General features: G+C 35.6%; 1 long non-coding RNA gene across 2 annotated transcripts in view; it reads right to left on the bottom strand.

Moving 5' to 3' along the window:
* Positions 1–18,279: 18,279 nt before the first annotated feature.
* Positions 18,280–21,871, bottom strand: part of LOC137226601 (uncharacterized) — a 38,515-nt gene continuing 34,923 nt past the window's right edge. For both annotated transcript variants that reach the window (XR_010944422.1, XR_010944423.1), the window contains exon 3: positions 18,280–19,122. This is a non-coding gene — a long non-coding RNA (uncharacterized lncRNA). The remainder of the gene's footprint in view (positions 19,123–21,871) is intronic.

Genomic DNA, 21,871 nt, shown 5'->3' with positions numbered 1-21,871 from the left:
AGATTGTTTTACTATTCTAGTTTTTTGGCCTTCGCATATAAATTTTAGAATAAACTGTATGTATCTAAAAGATCTTGCTGAGATTTTGATAGGAATCACATTAAACCTATATATCAATTTGGAGATAATTTACACCTTTAATATTATTGAGTCTACCAATCCGTGATCATGGTCTATCTGTCTGTCTTATCTATCTATGTATCTATCTATCTACCTATTTTTTCTTTGGTTTCTTTTATCATCTGTATAATTTTCAGCATGTAAATTATGGACATATCTTGTTAGAATTATATTTAAGTTTTTCATTTTGAGCAATAATAAATGGTTCTGTGTTTTAAGTATCAGTGTTTATATGTTTTTTGCTCCCATATAGAAGTACAACTGATTTTGGTATGTTAATCTTGTATCCTGTGACCTTGCTGAAATCATTTATTAGTTCTAGGAGGTTGTGTGTATGTGTATAGATTCCTTGGCATTTTCTATGTAGATAATTATGCCATCTGCCAAAAGGAACAATTTTATTTCTTCTTTTTCAATCTTTTTGTCTTCTGTTTTTCTTTCTTGTCTTATTGCGATGGCTAGAGCTTCTAGCTCTATGCTGAATCAAGAGTGGTCAAAGCAGACATTTTTGTTCTGTTCTCAATTTTAAGGGGAAAGTCACCATTAAGTATAATGCTACTAAGGTGTAGGTTTTTTGTAGATGCCTTTTTACCAAGTTGAGGGAGTGGGAGTTCCCTCTATTCTTGTTTTTCAGATAGTTTTTTTTTTTTTTAAATCATGAATGGATGTTGAACTTTGTCAAATGTTTCTGCATAGATTGATATGATCATGTGATTTTTCTTCTTTAGTTTTTAATATGGTGGATTACAGTGATTGGTTCAAATATTGAACTAGCCTTGAATCCCTGGAAGAAACTTCAGTTTGTCATGGTGCATAATTCTTTGTAACATATTGCTGAATTCTATTTTCTAATATTTTGATAAGGATTTTTACATCTAATTCATGGGGACTATTTATCTGTAGTTTATCTTTTCTTTCTGTACGGAAGGTATCAGTGTAATACTAACTTCATAAAACAAATTGGGAAATACTTCCTTTTTTATTTCTAGAAGAGATTGTATAGAATTGTTAATTTTTCCTCAAATATTTGTTAGAATTATCTAGTGAAACCATCTGGGCCTGGAGATTTCTTTTTTTAAATTAAGAATTCAATTTCTTTTATAGTTATAGGGATATTTAAATTATAGGGATATTCAAATTATATTCAAATATTATTAAAATATTGTTAATATTGGATGATTGTGGTAGTTTGTGGTTTTTTGGGAATTGGTTCACTTCATCTAGGTTGTCAAATTTATGTATATAGAGTTATTCATAGTATTCCTTTATCTGTTTGGTGTCTGCAGGGTCTGTAGTGATATTTCCTCTTTCATTCTTGGTATTGGTAATTTATTTTTTCCTTGTTAGTCTTGCCTGAGGTTTGTAATTACACTGATCTTTTTAAAGAACCAGCTCTTTTTTTTCATTGATTTTCTGTTTTGTTTTTCTGTTTAATCATTGATTTCTGCTCTTATCTTTATTATTCCTTCTTTCTGCTTGCTTTGGGTTTATTTTGCTCTTGCCCTGTTTTCTAATATTTACATTTAGTGCTATAAGTTTCTATTTTAGCACTGCTTTAACTTTGTCCAACAAATATTGATATGTTGTATTTTTATTTTCATTCATTTCCATGTATTTTTAAAATTTCCCTTGAGGCTTACTCTTTGACTCATGGATTATTTAGAAGTGTGTGTCTAGTTTCCCATTTTTTGGCGATTTTCTTGTTATCTTTCTGTTTTTGATTTCCAGTTTGATTCCGTCGTGGTCAAAGAACACATTCCCCATGATTTCAGTTCTTTTAGATTTGTTGAGGTTTGTTTTACAGCTTAGGACATAGCCTTTCTTTGTATATGTTCCTTGGACATTTGAAAAGAATGTGCGTTCTGCTCTAATTGTGTGGAGTGTTCTATAAATGTTGATTCAATTCTATTGATTGATAGTGGTATTGAGTTCTTCTTTCTTCTATACCCTTGCTGATATTCTGTCTATTTCTTTTATAAAATGTTCAGTGGGAGTGTTGAAGTCTCTAACTATAATAGTGTATTTGTCTATTTCTCCTTTCAGCTCTATTGTTTGGTGCATACACATTTAGGATTACTATGTCTTCTTGGGGGATTGAATCTTTTATTTTGTCTTTCTATCTTTTATAATGTGTCTCTCTGTTTTTGGTCATTTTCTTTGCTCTGAAGTCTATTACTTTACCTGATATTAATATAGCCACTGCTGCTTAACTATGATTAACACTTGAATATTATATCTTTTCCCATCTTTTTACTTTAAATAGGCCTATATTGTTCTATTTGGAGTGAATTTCTTGAAGACAGATTACAGTTGGGTCATGTTTTTAAATGCAATGTGCAATTTTCTGTCTTTTAATTGGTGTATTTAGGCCATTTACATTTGATATGATTAGTGATTGGTTAGTACTTGAATCTGTCCTTTATTTTTTGTTTTATGTCTGTTTGCTCTGTTTTTTATTTCTCTGTTTTCTTTGTCCTGCTTTCCAGTGGATTACTTGGACGTTTTTCAGAATTCTGTTTTGGTTTATTTATAGTGTTTTAAGTATATCTCTCTTTATAGCTTTTTTTTTTTTGAGTGGTTGCTCTAGGTATTGCAATATATATATATATATATATATATATCCCATCACAATTTATTAGTGTCATCATTCTACATATGCGTGAAGTACAGAAGCCTTACCTCCATTTATGTCCCTTCACAATCCTCTCTTTATAATGTAATTGTCATAAATACTTTCTCTACATACATTTAGAACCACATCAGACAGCACTGTAATTTTTGCTTCAACTGTTTAACATAATTTAGAAATCTCAGAATGAGAAGGAAAGCCTATTGTATGTACCAGGTTTTTTTGCTTATTGTGTTTTTCATTTCTGATGTTCCAAGGTTGTTCTTTCTCTTATCATTTGTTTTCTCTTTATGGAACTTCCTTTAGCTACTCTTTTGGGGTAGGTTTACTAGTGAAAAATTCTCTTAGTTTCTCTTCATCTAAGAATGTCTTCATTTCCTCTTAATTCCTGAAGGGTAATTCCACTGGATATAGGGTCCCTTGTTGACAGTGCTTTTCCTTCAACACTTGAAAAGTATTGTGCCACTTCCTTCTGGTCTCCAAGGATTCTGATGAGAAATTCACTGTCATTCAAATAGTTTCCTCACTATAGGTAAGGTTTCATGGCTGCTTCCAAGACTTTTCTTTGTCTTTGGTTTGCAGAATTTTAGTTATCGTATGTGTTGGTAGATTTCTTTGGGTTTGTTTTGTTTGGTAATCACTCAGCTTTGTGAATCTGTAGGTTTATATCTCTTGCTAAACTTAGGAAGTTTTCAGCAATTATTTATTCAAGTACTTTTTCATCCCTGTCCTCTTTATCCTCTCCTTCCAGGATTCCAATGACACAAATGTTAGATCTTTTATCATAATCCCACAGGTTCCTGAAGCACTGTTTTTTTTTTTAGTCTATTTTCTCTATGTTGTTCAAATTGAGTAATTTCTATTGTTTTCTCTTCCAGTTCACAGTTTCTTTCCTCTGTCTCCTCCATTCTGCTGTTGAGCCCATCCACTGAACATTTTTTCTTTCCTTTTCTTTTCTTTTTTAACATCTTTATTGGAGTATAATTGCTTTACAATGGTGTGTTAGTTTCTGCTTTACAACAAAGTGGATCAGTTATACATATACATATATCCCCATATCTCTTCCCTCTTGCATCGCCCTCCCTCCCACCCTCCCTATCCCACACCTCTAGGTGGCGACAAAGCATCGAGCTGATCTCCTTGTGCTATGTGGCTGCTTCCCACTAGCTATCTATTTTTCATTCGGTAGTGTATATTTGTCCATGCCACTCTCGCACTTTGTCCCAGCTTACCCTTCCCCCTCCCCGTGTCCTCGAGTCCATTCTCTAGTAGGTCTGCATCTTTATTCCCCTCTTGCCCCAAGGTTCTTCATGACTTTTTTTTTTTTTTTTTAGATTCCATATATATGTGTTAGCATATGGTATTTGTTTTTCTCTTTCTGACTTACTTCACTCTGTATGACAGACTCTAGGTCCATCCACCTCACTCCAAATAACTCAATTTCGTTTCTTTTTATGGCTGAGTAATATTCCATTGTATATATGTGCCACATCTTTTTATCCATTCGTCTGTGATGGAGACTTAGGTTGCTTCTCTGTCCTGGCTATTGTAAATGGACCTACAATGAACACTGTGGTACGTGAATCTTTTTGAATTATGGTTTTCTCAGGGTATATGCCCAGTAGTGGGATTTCTGGGTCATATGGTAGTTCTATTTTTAGGTTTTTAAGGAACCCCCATACTACTCTCCATAGTGGCTGTATCAATTTACATACCTACTAACAGTGCAAGAGTGTTCCCTTTTCTCCACACCCTCTCCAGCATTTATTGTTTGTAGATTTTTTGATGATGGCCATTCTGACTGGTGTGAGATGCTATCTCATTGTAGTTTTGATTTGCATTTCTCTAATGATTAGTGATATTGAGTATTCTTTAATGTGTGTGTTGGCAATCTGTATATCTTCTTTGGAGAAATGTCTATTTAGGTCTTCTGCCCATTTTTGGATTGGATTGTTTGTATTTTTGATATTTAGCTGCAAGAGCTGCTTGTAAATTTTGGAGATTAATCCTTTGTCAGTTGCTTCATTTGCAAATATTTTCTCTCATTCGGAGGGTTGTCTTTTTGTCTTGTTTATGGTTTCCTTTGCTGTGCAAAAGCTTTTAAGTTTCATTAGGTTCCATTTGTTTATTTTTGTTTTTATTTCCATTTCTCTAGGAGGTGGGTCTAAAAGGATCTTGCTGTGATTTATGTCATGGAGTGTTCTGCCTACGTTTTCCTCTGAGAGTTTTATAGTGTCTGGCCTTACCTTTACGTCTTTAATCCATTTTGAGTTTATTTTTGTGTACGGTGTTAGGGAGTGTTCTAATTTCATTCTTTTACATGTAGCTGTCCAGTTTCCCCAGCACCACTTATTGAAGAGGCTGTCTTTTCTCCACTGTGTATTCTTGCCTCCTTTATCAAAGATAAGGTGACCATATGTGTGTGGGTTTGTCTCTGGGCTTTCTATCCTGTTCCATTGATCTATATTTCTGTTTTGTGCCAGTACCATACTGTCCTGATTACTGTAGCTTGGTAGTATAGTCTGAAGTCAGGGAGCCTGGTTCTTCCAGCTCTGTTTTTCTTTCTCAAGATTGCTTTGGCTATTGGGGTCTTTTGTGTTTCCATACAAACTGTGAAATTGTTTGTTCTAGTTCTGTGAAAAATGCCATTGGTAGTTTGAGAGGGATTGCATCGAATCTGTAGGTTGCTTTGGGTAGTACAGTCATTTTCACAATGTTGATTCTTCCAATCCAAGGACATGGCATATCTCTCCATCTGTTTGTATCATCTTTAATTTCTTTCATCAGTGTCTTATAATTTTCTGCATACAGGTCTTTTGTCTCCTTAGGTAGGTTTATTCCTAGATATTTTATTCTTTTTGTGGCAGTGGTAAATGGGAGTGTTTTCTTAATTTCACTTTCAGATTTTTCATCATTAGTGTAGAGAAATGCAAGAGATTTCTGTGCGTTAATCTTGTATCCTGCTACTTTACCAAATTCATTGATTAGCTCTAGTAGTTTTCTGGTAGCATCTTTAGGTTTCTCTATGTATAGTATAATGTCATCTGCAAACAGTGACAGCTTTACTTCTTTTTCAATTTGGATTACTTTTATTTCTTTTTCTTCTCTGATTGCTGTGGCTAAAACTTCCCAAACTATGTTGAATAATAGTGGTGAGAGTGGGCAACCTTGTTCCTGATCTTAGAGGAAATGGTTTCAGTTTTTCACCATTGAGGACGATGTTGGCTGTGGGTTTGTCATAGATGGCCTTTATTATGTTGAGGTAAGTTCCCTCTATTTCTATTTTCTGGAGGGTTTTTATCATAAATGGGTGTTGAATTTTGTCGAAAGCTTTCTCTGCATCTATTGAGATGATCATGTGGTTTTTCTCCTTCAATTTGTTAATATGGTGTATTACATTGATTGATTTGTGTATATTGAAGAATCCTTGCATTCCTGGGATAAACCCCATTTGATCATGGTATACGATCCTTTTAATGTGCTGTTGGATTCTGTTTGCTAGTATTTGGTTGAGGATTTTTGCATCTATGTTCATCAGTGATATTGGCCTATAGTTTTCTTTCTTTGTGACATCTTTGTCTGGTTTTGGGATCAGGGTGATGGTGGCCATGTAGAATGAGTTTGGGTGTGTTCCTCCCTCTGCTATATTTTGGAAGAGTTTGAGAAGTATAGGTGTTAGCTCTTCCCTAAATGTTTGATAGAATTCGCCTGTGAAGCCATCTGGTCCTGGGCTTTTGTTTGTTGGAAGATTTTTAACCACAGTTTCAATTTCATTACTTGTGATTGGTCTGTTCATATTTTCTATTTCTTCCTGGTTCAGTCTCAGAAGGTTGTGCATTTCTAAGAATTTGTCCATTTCTTCCAGGTTGTCCATTTTATTGGCATAGAGTTGCTTCCAGTAATCTCTCCTGATCCTTCGTATTTCTGCAGTGTCAGTTTTTACTTCTCCTTTTTCATTTCTAATTCTATTGATTTGAGTCTTCTCCCTTTTTTTCTTGATGAGTCTGGCTAATGGTTTATCAATTTTGTTTATCTTCTCAAAGAACCAGCTTTTAGTTTTATTGATCATTGCTATCATTTCCTTCATTTCTTTTTCATTTATTTCTGATCTGATCTTTATGATTTCTTTCCTTCTGCTAACTTTGGGTTGTTTTTGTTCCTCTTTCTCTAATTGCTTTAGGTGTAAGGTTAGGTTGTTTATTTGAGATGTTTCTTCTTTCTTAAGGTAGGATTGTATTGCTATAAACTTCCCTCTTAGAACTGCTTTTGCTGTATCCCATAGGTTTTGGGCCATCGTGTTTTCATTGTCATTTGTTTCTAGGTATTTTTTGATTTCCTCTTTGATTTCTTCAGTGATCTCTTGGTTGTCAAGTAGTGTATTGTTTAGCCTCCATGTATTTGTATTTCTTACAGATTTTTTCCTGTAATTATATCTAGTCTCATATCGTTGTGGTTGGAAAAGATACTTGATACGATTTCAGTTTTCTTAAGTTTACCAAGGCTTGATTTGTGACCCAAGATATGATCTATCCTGGAGAGTGTTCCATGAGCACTTGAGAAGAAAGTTTATTCTTTTGTTTTTGGATGGAATGTCCTATAAATATCAATTAAGTCCATCTTGTTTAATGTATCATTTAAACCTTGTATTTCCTTTTTAATTTTCATTTTGGATGATCTGTCCATTGGTGAAAGTGGGTTGTTAAAGTCCCCTACTATGATTGTGTTACTGTCGATTTCCCCTTTTATGGCTGTTCGCATTTGCCTTATGTATAGGTGCTCCTATATTGGGTGCATAAATATTTACAATTGTTATATCTTCTGCTTGGATCAATCTCTTGATCATTATTTAGTGTCCTTCTTTTGTCTCTTGAAATAGTCTTTGTTTTTTTTGTTTTTTTAAAATTTTTGAATTGAAATATCATTGACATACAACAATGAGTTGCAGGTATACAACATAATGATTCAATATTTGTATATACTGTTGTGAAATGATTACCATAATAAGTCTAGTTAACATCCATTGCCATACATATTTACAGAAAAACTTTTTTCCTCATGATGAGGACTTTTAAGATCTACTCAGCAATTTTCAAATTTGCCATACAGTATTATTAACTATAGTCACCATGCTGTACATTACATCCCCATGACTTATTTATTTTAGAACTGGAAGTTTGCACCTTTTGATCCCCTTCACCCATTTCACCTACTCCCCACCCACTACCTCTGGCAACCACCAATCTGTTCCCTGTATCTATGAGCTTAGGTTTCTGTTTGTTAGTTTGTTTGTTGAAAACTAATAAATCCTTTCTTTCTTTTTTTTTTTAACATCTTTATTTTATAAATTTATTTATTTTTGGCTGCGTTGGGTGTTCGTTGCTGCATGTGGGCTTTCTCTAGTTGCAGCGAGCAGGGGCTACTCATCATTGCAGTGCTTGGGCTTCTCATTGCGGTGGCCTCTCCCGTCGTGGAGCACGAGTTCCAGGCATTCAGGCTTCAGCAGTTGTGGCTCATGAGCTCTAGAGCACAGGCTCAGTAGCCATGGCACACGGACCCAGTTGCTATGTGGCATGTGGGATCCTCCTGGACCAGGGCTCGAACCCGTGTCCCCTGCATTGGCAGGCGGATTCCCAACCACTGCACCACCAGGGAAGTCCCTAGTCTTTGTTTTAAAGTCTATTTTGTCTGAAATGAGAATTGCTTCTCCGGCTTTCTTTTGATTTCCATTTGCATGGAATGTCTATTTCCTTCCCCTCACTTTCAGTCTGTATGTGTCCCTAGGTTTGAAGTGGGTCTCTTTTAGACAGCATATATACAGGTCTTGCTTTTGTATCCATTCAGCCAGTCTATGTCTTTTGGTAGGAGAGTTTAATCCATTTACATTTAAGGTAATTATCGATATGTATGTTCCTATAACTATTTTCTTAATTGTTTTGGGTTTGTTATTGTAGGTCTTTTCCTTCTCTTGTGTTTCCTGCCTAGAGAATTTCCTTTAGCATTTGTTGTAAAGCTGGTTGTGTGGTGCTGAATTCTCTTAGCTTTTGCTTGTCTGTAAAAGTTTTAATTTCTCCATCAAATCTGAATGAGATCCTTGCTGGGTAGAGTAATCTTGGTTGTAGGTTTTTCCCCTTCATCACTTTAAATATGTCCTGTCACTCCCTTCTGGCTTGCAGAGTTTCTGCTGAAAGATCAGCTGTTAACCTTATGGGGATTCCCTTGTATGGTATTTGTTGTTTTTCCTTTGCTACTTTTAATATTTTTTCTTTGTATTTAATTTTTGATAGTTTGATTAATATGTGTCTTGGCATGTTTCTCCTTGGATTTATCCTGTATGGGACTCTCTGTGCTTCCTGGACTTGATTAACTATTTCCTTTCCCATATTAGGGAAGTTTTCAACTATAATCTCTTCAAATATTTTCTCAGTCCCTTTCTGGGACCCCTATAATTCGAATGTTGGTGCGTTTAATGTTGTCCCAGAGGTCTCTGAGACTGTCCTCAATTCTTTTCATTCTTTTTCTTTATTCTGCTCTGCAGTAGTTATTTCCTCTATTTTATCTTCTAGGTCACTTATCTGTTCTTCTGTCTCAGTTATTCTGCTATTGATCTCTTCTAGAGAATTTTAAATTTCATTTATTGTGGTGTTCATCACTGTTTGTTTGCTCTTTAGTTCTTCTAGATCCTTGTTAAACGTTTCTTGTATTTTCTCCTTCTGTTTCCAATCATATTTACTCTCACTTCTCTGAATTCTTTTTCAGGTAGACTGCCTATTTCCTCTTCATTTGTTTGGTCTGGTGGGTTTTTACCTTGCTCCTTCATCTGCTGTGTGTTTCTCTGTCTTCTCATTTTGCTTAACTTACTGTATTTGGGGTCTCCTTTTCACAGGCTGCAGGTTCGTAGTTCACATTGTTTTTGGTGTCTCCCCAGTCCTCTCCCTGGGATCTGACCTCCAAAGCCCGAGCCTCATCTCCCAGCCCCCACCCATCCTGGCGGGTGAGCAGACAAGCCTCTTGGGCTGATGAGTGCTGGTGGGCACTGATCCTCTGTGTGGGAATCTCTCTGCTTTGCCCTCTGTACCCCTGTTGCTGTGCTCTCCTCCATGGCTCCAAAGCTTCCCCCCCCCCAACCCCGTCTCCGCCAGTGAGGGGCTTCCTAGTGTGTGCAAACTTTTCCTCCTTCACAGCTGCCTCCCAGAGGTGCAGGTCCCATCCCTATTTTTTGTCTCTGTTTATTCTTTTTTCTTTTGCCCTACCCAGGTACGTGGGGAGTTTCTTGCCTTTTGGGAGGTCTGAGGTCTTCTGCCAGTGTTCAGTAGGTGTTCTGTAGGAGTTGTTCCACGTGTAGATGTATTTCTGATGTATTTGTGGGTAGGAAGGTGATCTCCACGTCTTACTCCTCTGCCATCTTGAAAGTCTCTGTCAGTGTTTTTGTTTTTTTCATCTATATACCCAGGAATGGAATTGCTGGGTCATATGGTAGTTCTATTTTTAGATTTTTGAGAAACCTCCGTACTCTTTTCCATAGTGGCTGCACCAATTTACATTCCCACCAACAGTGTACAAGGGTTCCCTTTTCTCCACATCCTTGTTAACATTTGTTATTCGTAGACTTTTTGATGATAGCCATTCTGACAGGTGTGAGGTTATCTCATTGTGGTTTTGATTTGCATTTCTCTGATGATTAGCAATGTTGAGCATCTTTTCACGTACCTGTTGGCCATCTGCATGTTCTCTTTGGAGAAATGACTATATAGGTCTTCTGCCCATTTTTTAATCTTTTTTTTTTTGATGTTGGGTTGCATGAGCTGCTTATGTATTTTCATATCCGGGATTGTTAGTTGTACCTAGTGGTAGGAATATGGAAAAGTACCTCTACTCCATCTTCCTGGAATAATATGTCTTTTAATTCCTCAAAATAGAGATATTTTATTTGCTGCTGAGGTTAGGAGTTGTTGTGAACAAGAGTGGAATAGTTGTGGGGAAAGGAAGAGAATTTCACTGTGGTTTATTTATAGTGTTTTTGAATGTTTGAGTAAAGGCAAACAGATTCTGCCACTCCTAAAAAAAAGTATGAGTACTAATTGAATATTGGTTCATTCATTCACCACTCAGCAAACATTTATAAATCAACACTGTATGCCTAGCAGTGTGATTGACGCTAGGAATACAAAGAAAGTAAGTATATTTTTGCCTATTAGGGGCTCAAAATCTAGTCTATTGGAGCCTGACATCCAAATAAGCAAATAAATATAACATCTTATGGTAAGTAAACTGAGTCCTGAAGGATGAGTTGAAGTTCTTTAGGTGAACTGGAAGAAGATGATCTAGGCAGAAGAAATGGCTTGCTTAAAAGCACAAAAGCAAAAAATTTTGTGGGTTTAGGAGAATGGCAAGCATCAATGTGAAAAGAATAAGGAGGTCATATAAGTGAGTGGTAGGATATTAGGCTAAAAATACAGGTTGGGTTAGATTGTATGTCATGCTAAGGAAGTTTTACACTGTTTACAGGCAGTCGAGAGTAATCTTTAAGTTATTTGAGTGACCATTTTAAAATAATGATTTTTGTTATGTTTATATATATATTCAAGTGTATCCTTTAATATCCTTTTACATGTGTGGATGTAAGGCTTGCCATTCTGACTTCCTCTTTCTTTTTCCTTATACTTTACCCTATACGATCATCTGTGGCTAGAAATAGGGGAGAGAAATGTTCACTTAAACACCTAGAGTGATTTGTGTAAATGTAACAGATGCAGAGGTGCAGTTTAGGATGAAGCCGTTGTTTCAAACCTGTTCTCACAGACAGTTTCATTTCCACTAGTTGTGAGTGTGACTGTATGTGTTTAAATACAGTAGCACCACTAAGGGATGTGGGATGTTTGGGGGAGGTGATTAAATGTTCTAAAATTGATTTTGGTGATGGTTGCACAACTCATTGACTATGCTAAAACCACTGAATGGTATCCATTAAAGTGGTGACTTGTATGACATGTGGATTATATCTCAATTAAACTGTTACCCCCAAAAGCTCCCCCCTAAATAAATATATTAGCACCCAGTATTAATCTTAATAATCACCTCACAATCCCTTTACCCCCTCAGTCATTTCAGTCTACTTATCAACAGTGATTTTTCATAGAATCAAGTAGAACTGTACACTGATGGGGGCATATTAATTTTAGGAAATGAAAAATCCATATCTTCTCCAAGAAATGGAAATGTATGATTTAGCTCATTTTGAAATAGATAAAATATTCCTTACCATGCAGAGTGTTACATTAACTTTTCATTGTTTTCTTCGTAATCATTTACATTTATGGTCACTATTGCTTCTTGTCTTCATGTTTATTCTATTGGTATCCATAAACGTTTCCCCCTCTTCTGTAATAGCATATATTCAAACCTTATGGTATCCCTAATGTATTGGTATATTTTCAAAAATCCCATATACAATAACACTTTATTTTTATGCTGTCTAAATCTTTTATTTAAAGACATCTGGTATGCTTGGCTCAGCGGACAAAATATGACAGTGCTGAAAAGTAGTATTAGCAATTCTTATGACTTCTTACATATTTTAGGATGTTTATGGAAGAAATTACATACTGTAGTGGATAGAGTAGCAGACTAAGAAAAATTTATCACTGATATGCAATTGCTTACTTGTTTGTGACCTAGGGAAGATCACTAGCCTTTTCTACGATTCTGGTTTTTAATCACAATTTTATAGTTATGAAAGAGACAAAAATTGCCCAAAATATCTGTGTAATAAGAGTACTAAGATTTTAAACATAGTTCTTTTTTTAATTTAGTATATTATATTGCTACTATTAATGTTCCTGAAGTGGCTCACCTGAATTCAGTTTCTTGTAATGATTAAAAACATGCTCTTTATATGGCCAATGGAAATTTTTGGCTTGAACTTCTAGATGAAGTATAAATGAAAATATAATATTCACCTGTACTTTTACTTGTTATAGAAATTCTTTAGATATTAAAATATTTTAGATATTAAAACTGAATTATTATTAAACTAAATTTGAAATATTGTTATAAAATTTCAATTATGTTTTGCTGCTTCCAGTTTTAATCCAGAGATATTAACTGGCTAAATACTATCTCTGTAATGAGACCATGACAATAAAGCTATTTATTAGATATGTATAAGAACCAGATCATAGTTTGTGGTATTTCAGCTTGTGTGTACTGTCCTCTGCTGGATGGAAAATGTTATCCTAGTTCAAATGAGCAGCACCTTGCTTCCTTACTAGTGATTTATTTTGCTTAAACTTTGAAAGTCTTTGTGTTACATTTACTAAGGGTAGGGTAAAGAAAGTTTCACAAGCCAGATTCCCTCAAATATGAGTGATTCTGGGAAGTTCTTTGGTTGTGGAATAATTTTGTTATAACATTTTCACAATCATCTGGGTTAAAATTGGTTAAAACGAGGAACTCAAGTTACTGTGGTATGCCTATATTTACATATATCTATGTACCTTTTACTGAATCAAGATTCAGCCAAACCAGGGAACTCAGCACGTCATTGGCAGTTTTTTGTATGGTGACTGGCATTGTGATTTTTGTGCATTTCTTTTTAAGATTGAAGTTACTTATTGTGCATGCTTGATAGAGGTGCATGAGAAGAAGAATGCTGGATTTTGATCTGATTCACTACACACATGCCAGATATATTTTGCTTTCCTGAAAAAGTTGTACTATCTTTACTCCTTCTCTAAATCTGTTGCCTTTCTAAGCATGATACCAAAGGCAAATCCTGAGGAGAAGAGTGATAGATTTTACTACAAAATTTTAAACTTCTGTCTGCCAAAATCCACTATAAATGAGATAAAAAACTGACAACTGGGAACAATGGGTGCAATACGTATGGTGAACAAAGGGTTAAAATCCTTCTTTTAGAGAGTTTTTTTGTTTGTTTGTTTGTTTGTTTTTATGCGGTACGTGGTCCTCTCACTGTTGTGGCCTCTCCCGTTGGGAGCACAGGCTCTGGACGCGCAGGCTCAGCGGCCATGGCTCACGGGCCCAGCCGCTCTGCGGCATGTGGGAACCTTCCCAGACCGGGACAGGAACCCGTGTTCCCTGCATCAGCAGGCGGACTCTCAACCACTGCGCCACCAGGGAAGCCCCTAGAGAGTTCTTAAAATGTAAAAGAGCATGTAGTACATTCTAGGCCATCATTTCATCTGGAGAGCTAGGTACTGTTATTATCTTTACGTTATAGATGAAGAAATTGAGGCTTGGAGATGTCTTACTGTTAGTGATAGATTAAGGCTTCAAAACCTAGGTGGTGGGCTTCTCTGGTGGCGCAGAGGTTGAGAGTCCACCTGCCGATGTAGGGGACACGGGTTCGTGCCCCGGTCTGGGAAGATTCCAAATGCCGCGGAGCGGCTGGGCCCGTGAGCCATGGCCGCTGTGCCTGCGCGTACGGAGCCTGTGCTCCGCAACGGGAGAGGCCACAGCAGTGAGAGGCCCGCGTACCGCAAAAAAAACACACACAAACCTCCCCCCCCCAAAAACCTAGATGGTCATAGCCCAGAGCCTATGCTGTTAACCATTATACTACATGCCCTCCATTTCTATAGATGCCCAGAGACATGAACGAGCAATTCACAAAGAAAGACATCCAATAGCCAGTAAACATATAAAATTTATTTACTTTTTAAACAAATCAAATAAGTGAAAATGAAAATAAGATATTTTTGCATATCAATCTAACAGGTTTTAAAAATGATTATGTTCATTATTGGCAAGATATAGAAAAACCACACAATTGATAAATCCTTTCATTGGGAAAATTATTAAAAAAAATCCCTTAAAATTCTGTTTGGTTTTAACATTACAGTTCAATTTTTAGTTCTTTGAGAAATTAATTGTGTATGTATGAGATTTAGTTTCAAGGATGTGAACCCAATATTTGTTTATAATATCTACAGACTGGAGTCAGCCAAAATGTCCAATAGTATGGGATTGGTTAAAAAAATCAGTGTGAATTTATAAAATGGAATACCAGTAGTTGTTTAAAATGATATTTTAAAAGATTATTTAATTTTATACACACACACACACACACACACACACACACACACATACTTTGTATTAAGAGGAAAACCAGGTCATTAAATCGTTAAGAGTCCATTTAGAACATGTAAATTTTTGCATTGATAAGACGCTGGAAAGGTTTAGACCAAAACATTAGTAGTGATTATCTCCAGTTAGTGGGACTATGAGTCGGTATTTTTAAATTTTCTAAATTTTCCATAATTTTAAATTTTTAAGAAGAAAAGAGTTACTGTGAAATTTCCTTTAAATTACTTCTTGTTGTGTGTAAGATTTTTAACAGCATAGTCACAGATTTGCAAAATGGAAATTTTGATCTCTCTATTCTTTAATTTCTAATGAACAATACATGTGGATCATTATTTTGGTCTTAAAATAGATAGTTATCAGTAATGTTATTCCCAAGTAAACTTGAATGATGTTATTTTATTCATAATTTCCATGGAAATTTTTCTTTTTCTCATTTGCTGGCCAAATTTTTATTTTTTTATTTTCTTTAATCACTCCACATTCATATTTGCCTTTCTATTCCCTATTTCTTCCAATGTATTTTCTACTTTTTAAAAATACCTCTCTTGTTTTTATGTTTATTCTTTTGTAACACACTATTCTAGTGTTCATTCTTCAAATCCTCCTTATTCCCACGCAGTGAAGATTTTGCAAAATTGGTGTGGAATTTGTTGTGATAAATAGAAGATGCCTACTTGCTTATTTTATCTTATATTATTAAACATAATTAAGATTATGGAACCTAATCCTCAATAATTGGTGTTTTAATTTCAGCATTTGTTTATAAACTCGCATCAGTGTTTTTATTTTCTGTTAATGTGTGATTTATTTATTTATTTGAATGTTTGGATTTTTTTCTCCCCTGAGCAAATGATCTCTCTCCCCTCTGTTTTCAGTAAGTCAATTCCTGAATTATATTTGGAGTCATGGCACAATACTAGATGATTCAAACAGAGAAAGAAAGAAAAGATCTCTGGCACTTCATTTTCCACTTTCCCCTGATCACAGTCCTAAAGGTATGTAGTATGTGCTCATTTGCATTTTGCTCATATGTGTCAGGCAGAGTAAAGCAGGCAGGGTTTAGAGACCTTGATACGATGTCTTTAAATCGAAAGGAATTATTTTGAGGCTGCTGTGACAAATTCGGTGGTTTTGATTTGCTGCAATTCTATAATTTGAACACTGAGTGGCACTAAAGCCTAGGTCACAGATAAAATATTGTCGATTTAAACTAAGATTCAGGGGTCTACTGATGGGTATGGCTTTGGGAAAGTGCAAAAAAGATCAGTAAAAGGTACTTTGAGCTTAAAAAAAAAAAAGATAAGAAAGTTAGTTTGATAATCAGTTACTTTTGGGAACTCGAAGTTTACCCAACTCTATTGTTTGCAGATATTTGAAAACAAGAAGTAAACTTCTGTTAAAATGACCAAAGATGATTAACCTCACTGCAACCTATTCTTGAATATTTTCCCTTTTTCTTTGCAGAAGGGAAGCAAATCTATACTTACAAGAAAGTTTGCAGATAGAGTGCTCCCATATGTATGTTGTTAAGCTCCTATGCACCCATAGGTTGCAATACCCACAGTAAACATTACTTCTGAACTCAAGCATCTTTAGAGACTATTTAGTTGTACCTCTACATGTGTGTTCATACATTTGACTGAATTTGGGAAATGTCAGTGTCATTCCAGTTTGAAAAAATTAGAATTTAGTTATTTTGGAGGGGGGAAGAAAATTATACTTATGTTTTATTGCTTCTCTAAACATTAAATTATTCATTGTTTTCTGCTAATATTCCATTGGTATAAATACTCCTCCCAGAAAAAAGTCATATTCTTAGCTCTTGAATTTTTTTCTAGCATGTATTGGATTTTTAGCTATATCTCTTTTCATTATTTTAAAATTATTTAAAAAATTACTTTCTCTAGAATTGCAACACATGTACATTATAGTCTATTTAGGGTTAATATTTTACTACTTAATCTAAAACATAAGAATTATGCGTAATAGTTCATTTACCTGCATCTTATCATTATAGCTGTACTTGTTATTTATCTTTTATAGAAATTAAGAGGAAAGAGTAATCTTTATATTTAGTCAGATATTTACTATTTCTAATATTCTTAATGCTTTTACGAATATCGAAGAACCTTTTACAAAGAACCAGCTTTTGGTTTCATTGATTTTCTCTGCTGTTTTTCTATTCTCTATTTCATTTATCTCTGCTATAATCCTTATTGTTTCCTTCCTTCTGCTAGGGTTTTGTTTGTATTTTTAATTTCTAGTTCTTTCAGTTGTAAAGCTAGGCTGTTGATTTGAGATCTTTCTTGGTTAATCTAAGCATTTATACTATAAATGTCTTTCTTAGCACCATTTTCACTGCTTCCTGTAAGTTTTGGTATGTTGTGTTTTCATTTTCACTTGTCTCTAAGTATTTTAAAATTTTCCTTGTGAGTTTTTCCTTGATCCACAGGTATTTTTAAAAGTATATTGTTTAATTTCCACGACTTTATGAGTTTTTCAGTTTATTTTATTGATTTCCAGTTCCATCCCGTGTGGTAACAATAGATACTTTGTATGATATCTGTCTTTTTAAATCCATTGAGACTTAATTTGTGACCTAATATATGGTCTATCCTGGAAAATGTCCCAGAACAGTTGATAAGAATGTGTATGCTGTTTGGGGGTGGAGTTTTCTGTATATGTCAGATTTATGTGATTTATTGTGTTGTCTAAATCCTGTATTTCCTTACTTATCTTTTATTTGGTTGTTCTGTCCATTATTGTGAGTGGGGTATTGAAGGCTCCAGCTATTGTAGAACTGTCTATTTCTCCCTTCAATTTCATCCGTTTTTCGCTATATATATATATGTGTGTGTGTATATATATATATATATATATATATATTCTGTCATTAGGTACATACATTTTTATAATTGTTATATCTCCTTGCTGTATTGAACCTTTTATTAATACATAGTATCCTTCTTTGTCTCTTGTAATCTTTTTCAATTTAATGTCAATTTTGTCTGATATTATTATAGCCATTCCTGTTCTCTTTTGGTTACTATTTGCATGAAATATCTTTTTCCGTCTTTTCACTTTCAACCTGTTTGTTCTTTGGATCTCAAATGAGTCTCTTGTAAATAGCATATAGTTCGATCATTTTTTTTTTTATTGGAGTAAAATTGCTTTACAATGTTGTATTAGTTTCTGCTGTACAATGAAGTGAATCAGCTACATGTATACATATATCCCCTCCCTCTTGGACCTTCCTCCCACCCCACCATGCCACCCATCTAGGTCACAGAGCACTGAGCTGAGCTCCCTGTGCTATACAGCAGGTTCCCACTAGCTATCCATTTTACACATGTCAGTGTATCTACGTCAAACCCAATCTCCCAATTCGTCCCACCCTCCCCTTCCCACCCTGTGTCCACATGTCCGTTCTCTACGTCTTTATCTCTATTCCTGCCCTACAAATAGGTTCATCTGTACGATTTTTCTAGATTCCACATATATGTGTTAATATATGATTATTTGTTTTTCTTGTTCTGGCTTACTTCACTCTGTATGACAGACTCTAGGTTCATCCACATCTCTACAAATGACCCAATTTCATTTCTTTTTATGGCTGAGTAATATTCCATTGTATATATGTACCGTATCTTCTTTATCCTTTCACCTATTGTTAGACATTTAGGTTGTTTCCATGTCCTGGCTATTGTAAACACATTGGGGTACATGTGTCTTTTTTTGTTCACACACACACACACACACACACACACACTGTATTTTATTTTTACAAGAGATAAATAGACCAACACCAAGCATTGTAAAATGGATGACCACAACAAAAGCAACAATGATTGCAATTACCAAACATGAAACACACTCATACTATGTCATAATATTGACATTCAGTCCAATAATCCTCCACTGTAACAGCTCCTTTACTTTGCAGTGAAAATTGATTTGTATATTTTTTGCCTCTGAGTCCTTGTGGGATTTTTTATTTTTATTCAAACAGAAAGTCACAAAAATTATAATCATCCTCATCAGTTCACTCAGTCCCATGTAGTTAATTTTTTTTCATCCTGATCGTTTGTTAGCACTTTTATGAGTTCATCAGTTTTCCATTAGAGTTCTGAAAATGCTTATTCATTCAGTTCAGTGGTATAGTCAGTTACCAGAAACCTGTACTTGTCAGAGTCTTTTCCATGAATTCCTTGAAGATGAAACCCTTTTATAGGAACATTTTTGCAAAAGCATCAGAGTACACCCAGAACTGTCTGTAAATGACAAAAGACATAAAAATGACCACGGTTAAAGATTTGATGAAAGTTCATAGTAATGCAATTGACAAGGAAATTTAGTTATTTCTGAGATATACATTTTAAAGTAATAACTAGAATTATGACTTATAGCATTATACCAGGACATATAAGATTTTTAGAAATTTCATGTAATGTCTGAAACATTTATATTAACATATTTCCATACAAATAACCCAAAGAAAGTTTAGTATTAGTTGTTTTTTGTTTGTTTGTTTGTTTTTTTATACTGCAGATTCTTATTAGTCATCAATTTTATACACATCAGTGTATACATGTCAATCCCAATTGCCCAATTCAGCATTTGGGGGTACATGTGTCTTTTTGAATTATGTGTTTTTATCCATTTTGCCAATCTCCATCTTTTGATTAGGGAGTTAATTCATTTACATTTAAAGTAATTACAGAAGGAGGCGGAATTCAGAGTAAAATGTGATTAAAAGTTCAGGTAGGCTTTCTTAGTCCCCATGGGAAACTTTTGAGTGTATTGGGGCAGAGGTGAGGTACTGGTTATATGAAATGGGAACTTGAGTCATTTTATTTGGATATTAAGGGAAAGGAAGCTGGAGCCTTTAGGGACATCCAAATTACAAATAAAGGAATGAGTTACCTATTGGGGTAGGTGTGGGAAAAATTCTAGAATGGTAGCAGTGAGTTACCTATTGGGGTAAGTGTGGGAAAACTTCTAGAATGGTAGCATGTTCATGGAGGGTTGTGGAGAAAACATCTAGAATGACTCAGAGTAATGGTAAATTCTAGCTGATTTTGAGTATTAAATCTATAGGTTCAAGCTGGAGACTATAAATGAAAGGAAGGGATTCTTTGCTTTTAGAAGTCTTTTCAGATATTATCTGCTTAGGGAGTTTTTGCAGGGAGGTCAGAGTATAACCTGTTGGAACTTGATGGCTACCTTAATGTGATGAAAAATGATTCTTTTTTTCAGGCAAGTGTTAAACATTTAATTTTTTTTCTCCATATGGTATTTTATATATTGGCTTGGCCAAAAAGGTCGTTCGGGTTTTTCTGTAAGATGTTACAAAAACCCGAATGGACGTTTTGGCCAACCCAATATTTACGTCTTCAAATGTATGAGTCTTTTCTTTATGGCTTTTGTGCTTTGTGTTTTAGCTAGAAATTATAAAGAAATTTACTCCTCATGTTTTTCTCTCCTACATTCATATATGGCTTAATTATTATTATTTCTAATGTTTAAATCTTTATCAGGAATATTTATTGGTATAAGAAGTGAAATAAGATTTCAGCTTTATTTTATTTTAATAAAAAAAATGGCTAGCCAGGAGTGATGTCATTAACATGGTGAAATAAGGGTTTTCTTTTGTATTTCCCTCAAAAAACACCAGTTCAGATGATCACCCATGGACAGGAGAGCCTTTGTAGAGGTCCAGGAGTCCAATGGAGAAATTCCAGCACACTGTTGGAGCAAAAAAATCTGAGGGCTTCCCTGGTGGTGCAGTGGTTGGGAGTCTGCCTGCTAGTGCAGGGGACGCAGGTTCGAGCCCTGGTCTGGGGGGATCCCATGTTCTGCGGAGCAGCTGGGCCTGTGAGCCACAGCTGCTGAGCCTGTGCATCTGGAGGCTGCGCTCTGCAACAAGAGAGGCTGCGATAGTGAGAGGCCGGCGCAACGTGGTGAAGAGCGGCCCTTGCTTGCCACAACTAGAGAAAGCCCTCGCACAGAAACGAAGACCCAACACAGCAAAAATAAATAAATTAATTAATAAACTCCTACCCACAACATCTTCTTTAGAAAAAAAAAAATCTAACATTGGATGCATTGAAGAGGGTTAGAGGAACAGTTTCACTTTACCCATGTCACCTCTTCCCTAAAATGGCATAGCTCCGTGATAAAAGAGATCTTCTCAGTCCATGACTTCTCCCATGGGGGAAAGTAGAACATATGAGTGCATGCTTGCTTTCCTCAGCTGTTCAGAATGCTGCCAAAGAGACTGTCTTCTTTCTCACTCCATCTAGAATGCTCTGAGGTGTGCTATGTTACTAGGAGGCAGGAAAGCTAGGAGACCAGCAGACAGTGCTCTTGAAGGGTATCAAAGACATGCTGATCCTACTGTGTCATGGACTCCATCAGGAAGCTCACCCGTGACACTGGGGATCCTTGCTTGTGCATCCCCCCAACTTGCCCACGAGCACACCCAACATTCTGCACACCTCATCCATGCACCACCTCCCCAGCCATGGCTGGCTCCATGAAAGCGATCCTTTGTAGATGGCTAGTGAGAATGAGCAGAAAGTCAGACTGACTCTACAGGATTGGAAAAAATCACACTAACCTTGAGCATTCAGCACTGCCCTAGGGAAAGCAAAAGAGAGGCTGTCAGCACCTGTTCTGGCTTTGCAGGATTGAGAGGTGGCATGCAATCTTAAGAATTCCCCCACAAGAGGGAACAAGAAGTGTAGAGAAGGTGTATCCATAGGAAAAGTTTGAGAAAGCCTCGGAATTCCTAACAGAGTTGACAGAAGGTATTTCTCTTCTGAAGCCAGTCAGTAAAGACTGAAGGAGTTGGTTCCTTCTTCAAATTTGAAGACAGCAATGCAAGACTTCAAGGAACATCAAGAATCAAGGAAACATGACACCACCAAAGAAACACAATAATTTTCCATTAGCTGACCCCAAAGAAATAGAGATCTGTGATTTTCCCAATAAAGAATTTAAAATACTTGTTTTAAGGAA

This window comes from Pseudorca crassidens, chromosome 6 (genome assembly GCF_039906515.1).
Source record: "Pseudorca crassidens isolate mPseCra1 chromosome 6, mPseCra1.hap1, whole genome shotgun sequence".
In the NCBI taxonomy this organism is placed as follows: domain Eukaryota; kingdom Metazoa; phylum Chordata; class Mammalia; order Artiodactyla; family Delphinidae; genus Pseudorca; species Pseudorca crassidens.
The sequence above is the reverse complement of the archived record's forward strand: the minus strand, read 5'-3'. Positions and strand labels throughout refer to the sequence as shown.